Consider the following 8669-nt stretch of genomic DNA (forward strand, 5'->3'; position numbering starts at 1 on the left):
GGGTTGGAAGACCCCTTCTCTGATCCAAAACACAGGGCCAGGACGACTGTTGGCCGATGACGGGAAAAGCTCGACTGTGGTAGGGGGATTAGGGGCTTCCATGTAGCCAGTATCGTTGCGTCCCAGAGTTGAAACATGCTGAGTTGAAGGAAGCTCAGGAACAACGGCCACTCGACAGGGTCTCCGGAGAATACAGGCAGCTCTCTGGGCACGACGTGTCTGGCGGCGAGATGTTGTTAGTTGGGTGAGGTGGAGGCAGACGTAGGGATAATCGGCGACATGATTGGAGACACATGGGATGACACTGTATGCACGGAGGGGGGAGTAGAGTGAGCTTGGGGGGGGGGGGGGGGGCTCATAAACACCGGAGCGAATAGCGGTAGTAGGGGGAGTAAACATGGTCCGGTGGCCGGAGGGGGTGTTTTATTTATTTGTTCAACTGGCCGTCCGGATGGTGACGAATCAACCGAGCACATAATATTTGGGCCAATCGTAGTAATAGGAATGGACCACGTTTGACTTACCGGAGCGGTGACCCTGGTATTACCCTCGTTGCGTTCTAGCCGCGGCCTATTCGTCGATGTCCTAGCGGATTGAACGACACCACCCACCGTCGATGACACTGTCTTCTGGCGTTGCTGAGCTCTATTCGGGTTTCTATCCGCATTCTGGTGTGGGCGTGTTGTCTTAGCTGCCAACTGCTTCTGAAGACTGTCCATATGCTTCTGAAGATTGCTTATCTGCTCCATCAAGGCTTCCGGGGTGCGTGTCGGCGAGATCAAACAATACACCGTAGCCGGCAACACACGATCATCCGTCGAAATTGTTGGGAAACCACCTGCTGCTTCACCATAGTCGGTCGTGTTGTTTTGCGCTAGCAGTTCTGTTAGCCGATAACGTGTTGTCGTGAGTTCTCTGCGAACTGCCACGGGATGATCGTCGTGTTCTACCGCAGCTACTGCTGCTTTGTTCATCATCAAGCTGGGCTTGCAGGATCTCGTACTTTTTTGGCGATGAATGCTTTTTCCAGACGCTTCTCCTCTTCGAGCCGCTGAAGATCGAGAGAGGCACGTACAGCTCGCGAATTTGCGTTTGATGATCGGCTTTTACTGGAATCTGTTGGTTCGAAACGAACGGTGAAGCCACCGACATTATCACTTTCACTTTCCTGAGGAGTCACCAAATTGAGGTTAGGGTTGCCTTCTTCCAGACTCGTGATGTCTCCGCTTGGAGACGTTTCCTCATATGTGACACCGGGAGCCTTCCCGGAGAGCGTTTATAAGAGGATACAAACATTTTATATATTTGTTACATTTGGCTTGAATGCCCTCAATGTGATCTTTAAAAGTTAATTTTTGGTCAAGTACTAATCCAAGATATTTCACTTGGTTTGACCAGGAAATTGGAGCTCCGTTCATAGTGACTATGTGACTAATACTAGGTTTCAAAAACGAAGCTCTGGGCTTATGTGGAAATATTATAAGTTGAGTTTTGGAAGCGTTGGGAGAAATCTTCCATTTTTGTAAATAAGAAGAGAAAATATCTAAACTTTTCTGCAGTCTGCTGCAAATAACACGAAGACTTCTTCCTTTAGCGGATATGCCTGTGTCATCAGTGAACAAAGATTTGACAAATCAGGGAGGTCCGAAGTGAAAATGTTATACAATATAGGCCCAAGAATGCTAGCCTGAGGAACTCCTGCTCTAACAGGTAGTCGATTAGATTTGGAATTTTGATAATTTACCTGCAGAGTTCTGTCAGTTAAATAATTTTGAACTAATTTCATAATATAAAGTGGAAAATTAAACTTTTTCAATTTAGCAATCAAACCTTCATGCTAAACACTATCGAATGCTTTTTCTATATCTAGAAGAGCAACTCCAGTTGAGTGGCCTTCAGATTAGTTTGAACGAATTAAATTGGTAACTCTTAAGAGTTGATGAGTAGTTGAATGCCCATGGCGAAATACAAACTGCTCATCTGCAAAAATTGGGTTCGCATTGATGTGAAGCATCATTCTATTTAAAATTATCTTTTCAAAAAGTTTACTTATTGAAGAAAGCAAATTTATTGGACGGTAGCTAGAAGCTTCAGCTGAATTTTTATCCAGCTTCAAAATTGGAATAACTTTTGCATTTTTCCATTTATCAGGAAAGTATGCCAAATGGAAACATCTGTTAAATAATTTTACCAAGAAAGACAAGGTACTTTCTGGGAGTTTTTAGATGAGGATATAGAAAATTCCATCATCACCTGGAGCTTTCATATTTTGAAACTTTTTAGTTATAGACCTTACTTCGTCCAAATCAGTCCCCCAGGAATCATCAAAAATATTTTCCCGAGAGAAAATATTCAGATAATCCCGAGCAACCTGATTCTCAATAGGACTAGTAAGACCCAAACTGAAATTATGGGAACTCTCGAATTGCTTAGCAAGTTTCTGAGCTTTTTCCAAATTTGTGATCAAAATTTTACCACCTTCTTTAAGCGCTGGAATAGACTTTTGAGGTTTTTTCAAAATTTTTGTGAGTTTCAGGGCAGAGAATCTCTTTTTAATTTGTTTGTGTAAATCCCGCCAGCTAACTTTCATGGCAGGATCGCGTGTTCTTTGATATTGTCTCCTACGGACATTTTTAAGACGGATCAAGAGCTGAAGATCGTCGTCTATTATAATTGAATCGAATTTAACCTCGCATTTTGGTACTGAGGCAGCTCTTGCTGCAACTATAGAAGTAGTTAGAGATTCAAGAGCATAATTAATTTTATCTTTGGTTTGCAAAGGAATGTTTGAATCGAAGTTATATTCCATAAATGTTCGATATTGCTCCCAATCAGCTCTATGGTAATTGAAAGTATAGCTGTTGGGATTACAAATTATTTCTTGGGATATTTCAAAAGTTACTGGAAGGTGATCAGAACCGAAGTCAGCATGGGTAACCAATTGGCTACAAAATTGACATGAATCAGTTAAGACCAAATCAATAGTGGAGGGATTTCTTGCAGAAGAAAAGCATGTTGGGCTGTTTGGATATTGAATAGTGTAATAACCTGCAGAACAATCATCAAACAGAATATTACCATTGGAATTGCTTTGAGCATTATTCCATGAGCGGTGTTTTCCATTAAAATCACCAATAATGAAGAATTTAGACCTATGACGGGTAAGTTTCTGGAGGTCACCCTTGAGAAAATTCTTTTGCTGGCCTACGCATTGGAATGGCAAAAAGGCAGCTATAAACGTAAGTTGTCCAAATTTTGTTTCAACAGAAACCCCCAAAGTTTCAAAAACTTTGGTTTCAAATGAAGAAAGAATTTTATGTTTGATTCGTCTATGAATAATGATGGCAACGCCACCACAGGGTCCATCAAGACGATCATTTCTATAAATCAAGTAATTTGCGTCCTTCTTAACCTTATGGGCAGGTTTAAGGAACGTTTCAGTTATAACGGCAATATGCACGTTATGAACTCTTAAAAAGTTAAATAGCTCGTCTTCATTATCTTTAAGAGATCGAGCATTCCAATTTACAATATTTAATGCTTTAAAATCCATTACTGAATTTTAAAGTCATGACAATATTATTTGCAAATTTTACTCCAGTTTGAATAGCATCAAACATGGAGTTAGATTTAAGCATATCAGAAATCATGTCAATTAATGAATTCTGTAAAAATTCCATTTTGGGGGCAGTAATGCTTCCTAAGTCAAAATTGTCAAAATTTCCATTAGAACGTTGGTTAGTATTTTGATTTCTACCCGGTGCAATAGCAGCATAGGTAGCTCCATTAACTCGCTGAACATTGTTAGCAGCGAGGGGAGTAGGTACAGATGAAACATTTGAAGCAGGGGAGATATTTGTACCTACGGGTACGAATGTAGAATTTGTTCCTCGCTGACCGTTGTTAACAGCAGAGGAATTTGTACCAGGTGGGAAACGTGGAGCGTTTCCTACCTGACGGTTAGAACAAGATTGTAGGATCGCTTTGCGAGTCTTACATTCCCAAAAATTGGATTTGTGGTTTTCATCACAATTTGAACATTTAAATTTCTTAGGATCTTCCTTCACAGGACAGTCGTCCTTTGCGTGAGAGGAATCACCACAATTCATGCATTTAGCTGGCATGTAGCAATTTTTAGTTCCGTGACCCCATCCCTGGCACTTACGGTACTGAGTGAGGTTTTGGAAATTTGCTCCAGTCGTTCTGAAGTGTTCCCACTTCACTCGGACATGGAGCATAAGGCTAGCTTTTTCTAAGGCCTTAAGGTTGTTTAGTTCACTAGACTTGAAGTGAACTAAATAAAAATCATTAGAAATCCCGTTGCGCGAATCGCCAGGACGGGATTTCATTTTCATTTTGATTACTTGGAGTGGCACAGCTCCAAGTAATTTTGCCAGTTCATCTTTGATCTGATTCAGGGATTCACCACTGGGCAGTCCTTTCATGACAACCTTGAACACACGTTCAGTTTTGGTGTCGTAAGTAAAACCCCGACGTCCAATTTGTAGTGAAAACTTAACTTTCACGAAATTCAAAAGTTCCATGCGAAGAGCATGGAAATAGGAAGTGGTTATCACAATAGGGGGAATCTTTTCCTTCTTGGCATTAAGCCGGGAAAGTTTACTAGAATTTTTCTTGGATGATGGATCATTCTCATCATCCGTGAGCAAATCAAATCAATTTCATCAGAAGGTTGATCAAGAGTTTGCCCCTTTCTTTTGCGTTTAGGCGCCATGGCGGCAGTAAATTTTTATCCAAAACGACTTCCAAGCAGATTGCTATAAGAATCTGAAGGATCGAAGAGGAATTTTCCAAATCGATATCTAAGAAGGATTAGGGTCCAAGCAAAGATCGAAGAGGAATAAGAGTTGAACAAGGTAGAAAATTTTTTACAGGTTGAGCACTGAAAAGTGCTGTTTAAATTTGTTGTAGCTTTAGGTAGTAGTAACAGTTCCTTAAGCAAAAAGCAAATAGATCGGCACGGCAAGAGAGCACGATGCGGACTGAAATTTCTAGTCCTTATTAGTGTGTTTGCTCTCTGTCCAACAATTTTAAACTAGAATAATTATAAAAAATTGTTCTGCGTCTTGTTTGTTCTTTGTTCTAGCTTTTAATGGTGAGGTTACTTGTCGTGTGTAGGTATTTAGGAACTATTCAATTCGTTGACAATTCAATGCGTATATATTCGTATTCTTATTAATAGTTCATCCTGCTGCGTGTAGACCGGGTAACCCTGTCGCACCGGGGTGCTGGTTTCTCGTTGTTCGGAACACAAGAAGAACAGAACAGGTCCCAGGTTGCTTGCCTTGTGGTACACCAGTGGATATACGACACAATTCACTCCGGTGTTCTCTAACTCGCTCTCTTAGACTTACACGAGGACCGGTCAGATACAGTCAGATAGTGAACAGGATTGTCGAACGTGCCCAGCATTCGTTCTAAATTTCCACCGATCGTCAGCAACCATGGCGGGAAGGTTCCTGCCGTGTAGTGACGTCACTCGATCGTGACTACCTCAAGGCTTTCGATTGCGAGACGACCTGCTTGAAGTCGGATGCTTTGAACTGTCGTGTGGTCTTTGCTCCCGTGGGTAAGTTGACTGATTTCGATGATGTTCGTCGATATGGTGAAGCCGCCATCAAGGTTGGGGCTAAGCAACCGGTGTTCGTTGTCCCGAGCAGCTAGGATTTTGTAGTGGCCGATTTAGTGTCGGTTCTTGGAGCATTGGAAAAGCTGTATGTTCCACTGCAACTGCGCGAGAAACAACGATTTGAGCAGCTAGGATTCTATCACCCCGATCAAGCCAAGTGGCAAAGATCATGAAGGTAGCAAGAACTTTCGAAGCCAGTTGATTCGTCGCTCGGGATATTAGAGGTGGGGATCCAGAACGAATGGCACCCCCACGAGTAGAGGAATATGTGTCCTATGGGGTGTTCGATAAGAATCTTATCTTAAAATCCGTGATTTCCGATCATGCAATAATGGTAAAGAAATATCCGCTATTTGCCGCTGTAAATCGAGCGGCAGTGAGCGTTCCACGTCACCAAGGACGATTGATCTTCTTAGAGAACAAGTCGAACAGTCCCCCGAAGAAGACATTGATCCTGGTCGGTAAGGGTGCTACCTACGATACCGGTGGTGCCGATATCACGGCCGAGCAGCTGCCGTGGGTTGTTTCATGAAGGTTGCGGAACAGATGCAACCTCAGGGAGTGCATGTGATTGGCGTTATTTGCATGGTGCGTAGCTCTGTTGGCAGGGAATGCGACGTGTCGGATGAGATGATCATATCGAGAGTCGGAGTTCGGGTGCGCGTTGGCAATACCGACGCCAAGGGGCGCATGGCCATGGGTGACGCTCTCTGTCAGATGAAGGAGCGAGTCATCGGAAATCTCTCGATCGTAATGGACAATGATCGGCCAGGGCTGCCGAACATGGGCTACGTTTGCCGGAGGAGGGAGAGAAAATTGGTGATCCGTTCGAGATTTCCATCCTCAGGAAGGAAGACTTTGACCTGCTCTCGGGCAAGTGCTTCGGAGAAGACGTGCTGCAGGCCAACAATCTGCTGTCCAGCAGGACCCCCACAGGTCATTAGAGTCCGGCTGCATTCATGATGCTGTCCACCGGTCTGGACAAGCATGGGCACAAATCGGACCGTTCGATCAAGTACTCCCATCTGGATATTGCTGGAAGTGCCGGTGACATTCCGGACCCATCGACCGGGCCCCAATATTGGCTCTGGCCCGAGCTCACTTGCATTAAGCAATATATCAACTTAAATTCATCACGTAAGCAACGGAACACACCGATACGCAATGTGCTTGTCACACACAGAAAGCACTGAGTGTGCTAGAGCCTTCGCGAAACCCGTACGGATGGGCGTATATTAGTTTGTAGTGGTTCACATAGTCGTTGATCCTGTTTACAAGCAGTTTTTCGATAATCTTATTGAGGATGGATAAGCATGAGATCGAACGGTAGTTATTCAGATCTTTCGTATCGCCATATCGGACTTTTCTCTAACGTGTATACAGCTCCGCGAATGCTTTGTTCACTGTTTGTAAACATTTTGCTTGTTTTCGTTCGAAATATATTCGTAAATTCACAGTTTAGTGATCCCGTCTTTTATTAGTACCCTGTGCAGTGAAATCGTGCGTGTGAAACTAGTTTTCTTGTGCTTGAGTGGTATTATTTCTGAAAAGTTCATTCGTGGTGTTTTGTTTTAATTGTACTGCCATACTACCGTCACGTTTTTCGTCTGAAGCGCCATCTGCTGGCGAACAGCGCAATCTTCAAGTTCTTTGCGACGTGCCAATTTGAAATAATTCTGGCAATAGCTGAACCCAGTGTATTTCGAGCTTTCCATTGCCTACCCTTCGGCGCATTTGCATAGCTGTAGTACTTACACCATCGGCCAGAAATTTTCGACCATGGCTTGTAAAAAGTGCCAGAAGACCGTTTCCGAAAAGGAACACATTTTTTGGCGTGGATTCTGCGGTGATACTTTTCACATCATTTGCGCCAAGGATGAACTGGAGCTTCTTGACCCGCTGGGACTGTACGAGAAAAACGTGTTCTGGATGTGCGATCACTGTTCCGAGCTTTTCACTAACGGTCATTTCCGCAATATCGTCAGCCGGGACAGCGATTCGATGAAGGCGGGCATTGATAAACTGAATTCGGCAGTGGCTAGATTCGAAACTACCATCCGCTTCGACATCGACATTGTCTTGGCCTAGATTGGATCGTCTCAACTCTAATCGTAACACCCCAAAGCGTCGTCGGACCTCGATTAACTCGAACGATAAACCGATTCTCAGCGGCACGAAACCACCCAGTGAGTTGATTTAAACAGTTAACCAAAATGCGGATAAGGTGTGGGTATATCTATCGGCGTTTCACCCCAGTACCACGAACGAAGATATTGCGTCACTCGTTCGTGACTGTCTGGCACTGGACCCTAGTGAAACACCAATTGTGGCCAAACTGGTACCCAAAGGTACAGATCCAACAACGCTGAACTTCGTATCGTTCAAAATTGGCGTCAAGAAAGAACTGCGTGACCTGGTACTTTCTTGCGACTCTTGGCCTGAGAGTATCCAGTTCCGTGAGTTCGAAGATTCACGAAGCTTGAAAGTCACCCAATTTACGAATGCTGCCCCTATGGAGTGACAGCTTACACTTCCAGAAATTCAACCGAGACGCACCGTAGAAAGCCGGATGGAAGCTCCCAATCGCCCCAACCCAGTCCGGCATATCGTAGCCTCCGTTCATCACAGCCGTCTCGGTGCTTCCACCATGCTTGCACAGGCAAGTACTGTTTTGATTCGAGCTTTTCGTTGCGTGACGAGTTTTCCCGTACCCAGGTTATCATTAGCTGTCCGGACCATGATGAAGTGAATCCTGTTGCTGCTGCACTTCGGACAAATATACGCATCGTAGAAACGAATTATGAGTATTTTCAACCGGGACGCACCGTAGAAAGCACTTTGGAAGTCCTCGGTTCCTCTAACTAAGTCGTGCCGATTCCTGCCAGCGTACATCAATGTCGTTCCGGTCCTGAGCTTAGATGTGGATCGGGGGTCTTCCAACTTGCTATGTCAGGCAAGTAAAAATATTATTCTGAACATTCGCTGCCTGATGCCGAGTTGAATTTCAGCACTCTTGATG

The 8669-nt window shown here is 43.9% G+C and overlaps 1 pseudogene; it reads left to right on the plus strand.

The window, feature by feature from the left end:
• The first annotated feature begins 1217 nt into the window (after nucleotides 1-1217).
• On the plus strand, nucleotides 1218-6761 carry LOC135706857 (putative aminopeptidase W07G4.4; annotated as a pseudogene).
• Nucleotides 6762-8669: the final 1908 nt, after the last annotated feature.

This window comes from Ochlerotatus camptorhynchus, unplaced genomic scaffold, assembly GCF_037179485.1.
Source record: "Ochlerotatus camptorhynchus isolate MF236.1 unplaced genomic scaffold, CSIRO-AGI_Acam_v1.1 ptg000292l, whole genome shotgun sequence".
In the NCBI taxonomy this organism is placed as follows: Eukaryota; Metazoa; Arthropoda; class Insecta; order Diptera; family Culicidae; genus Ochlerotatus; species Ochlerotatus camptorhynchus.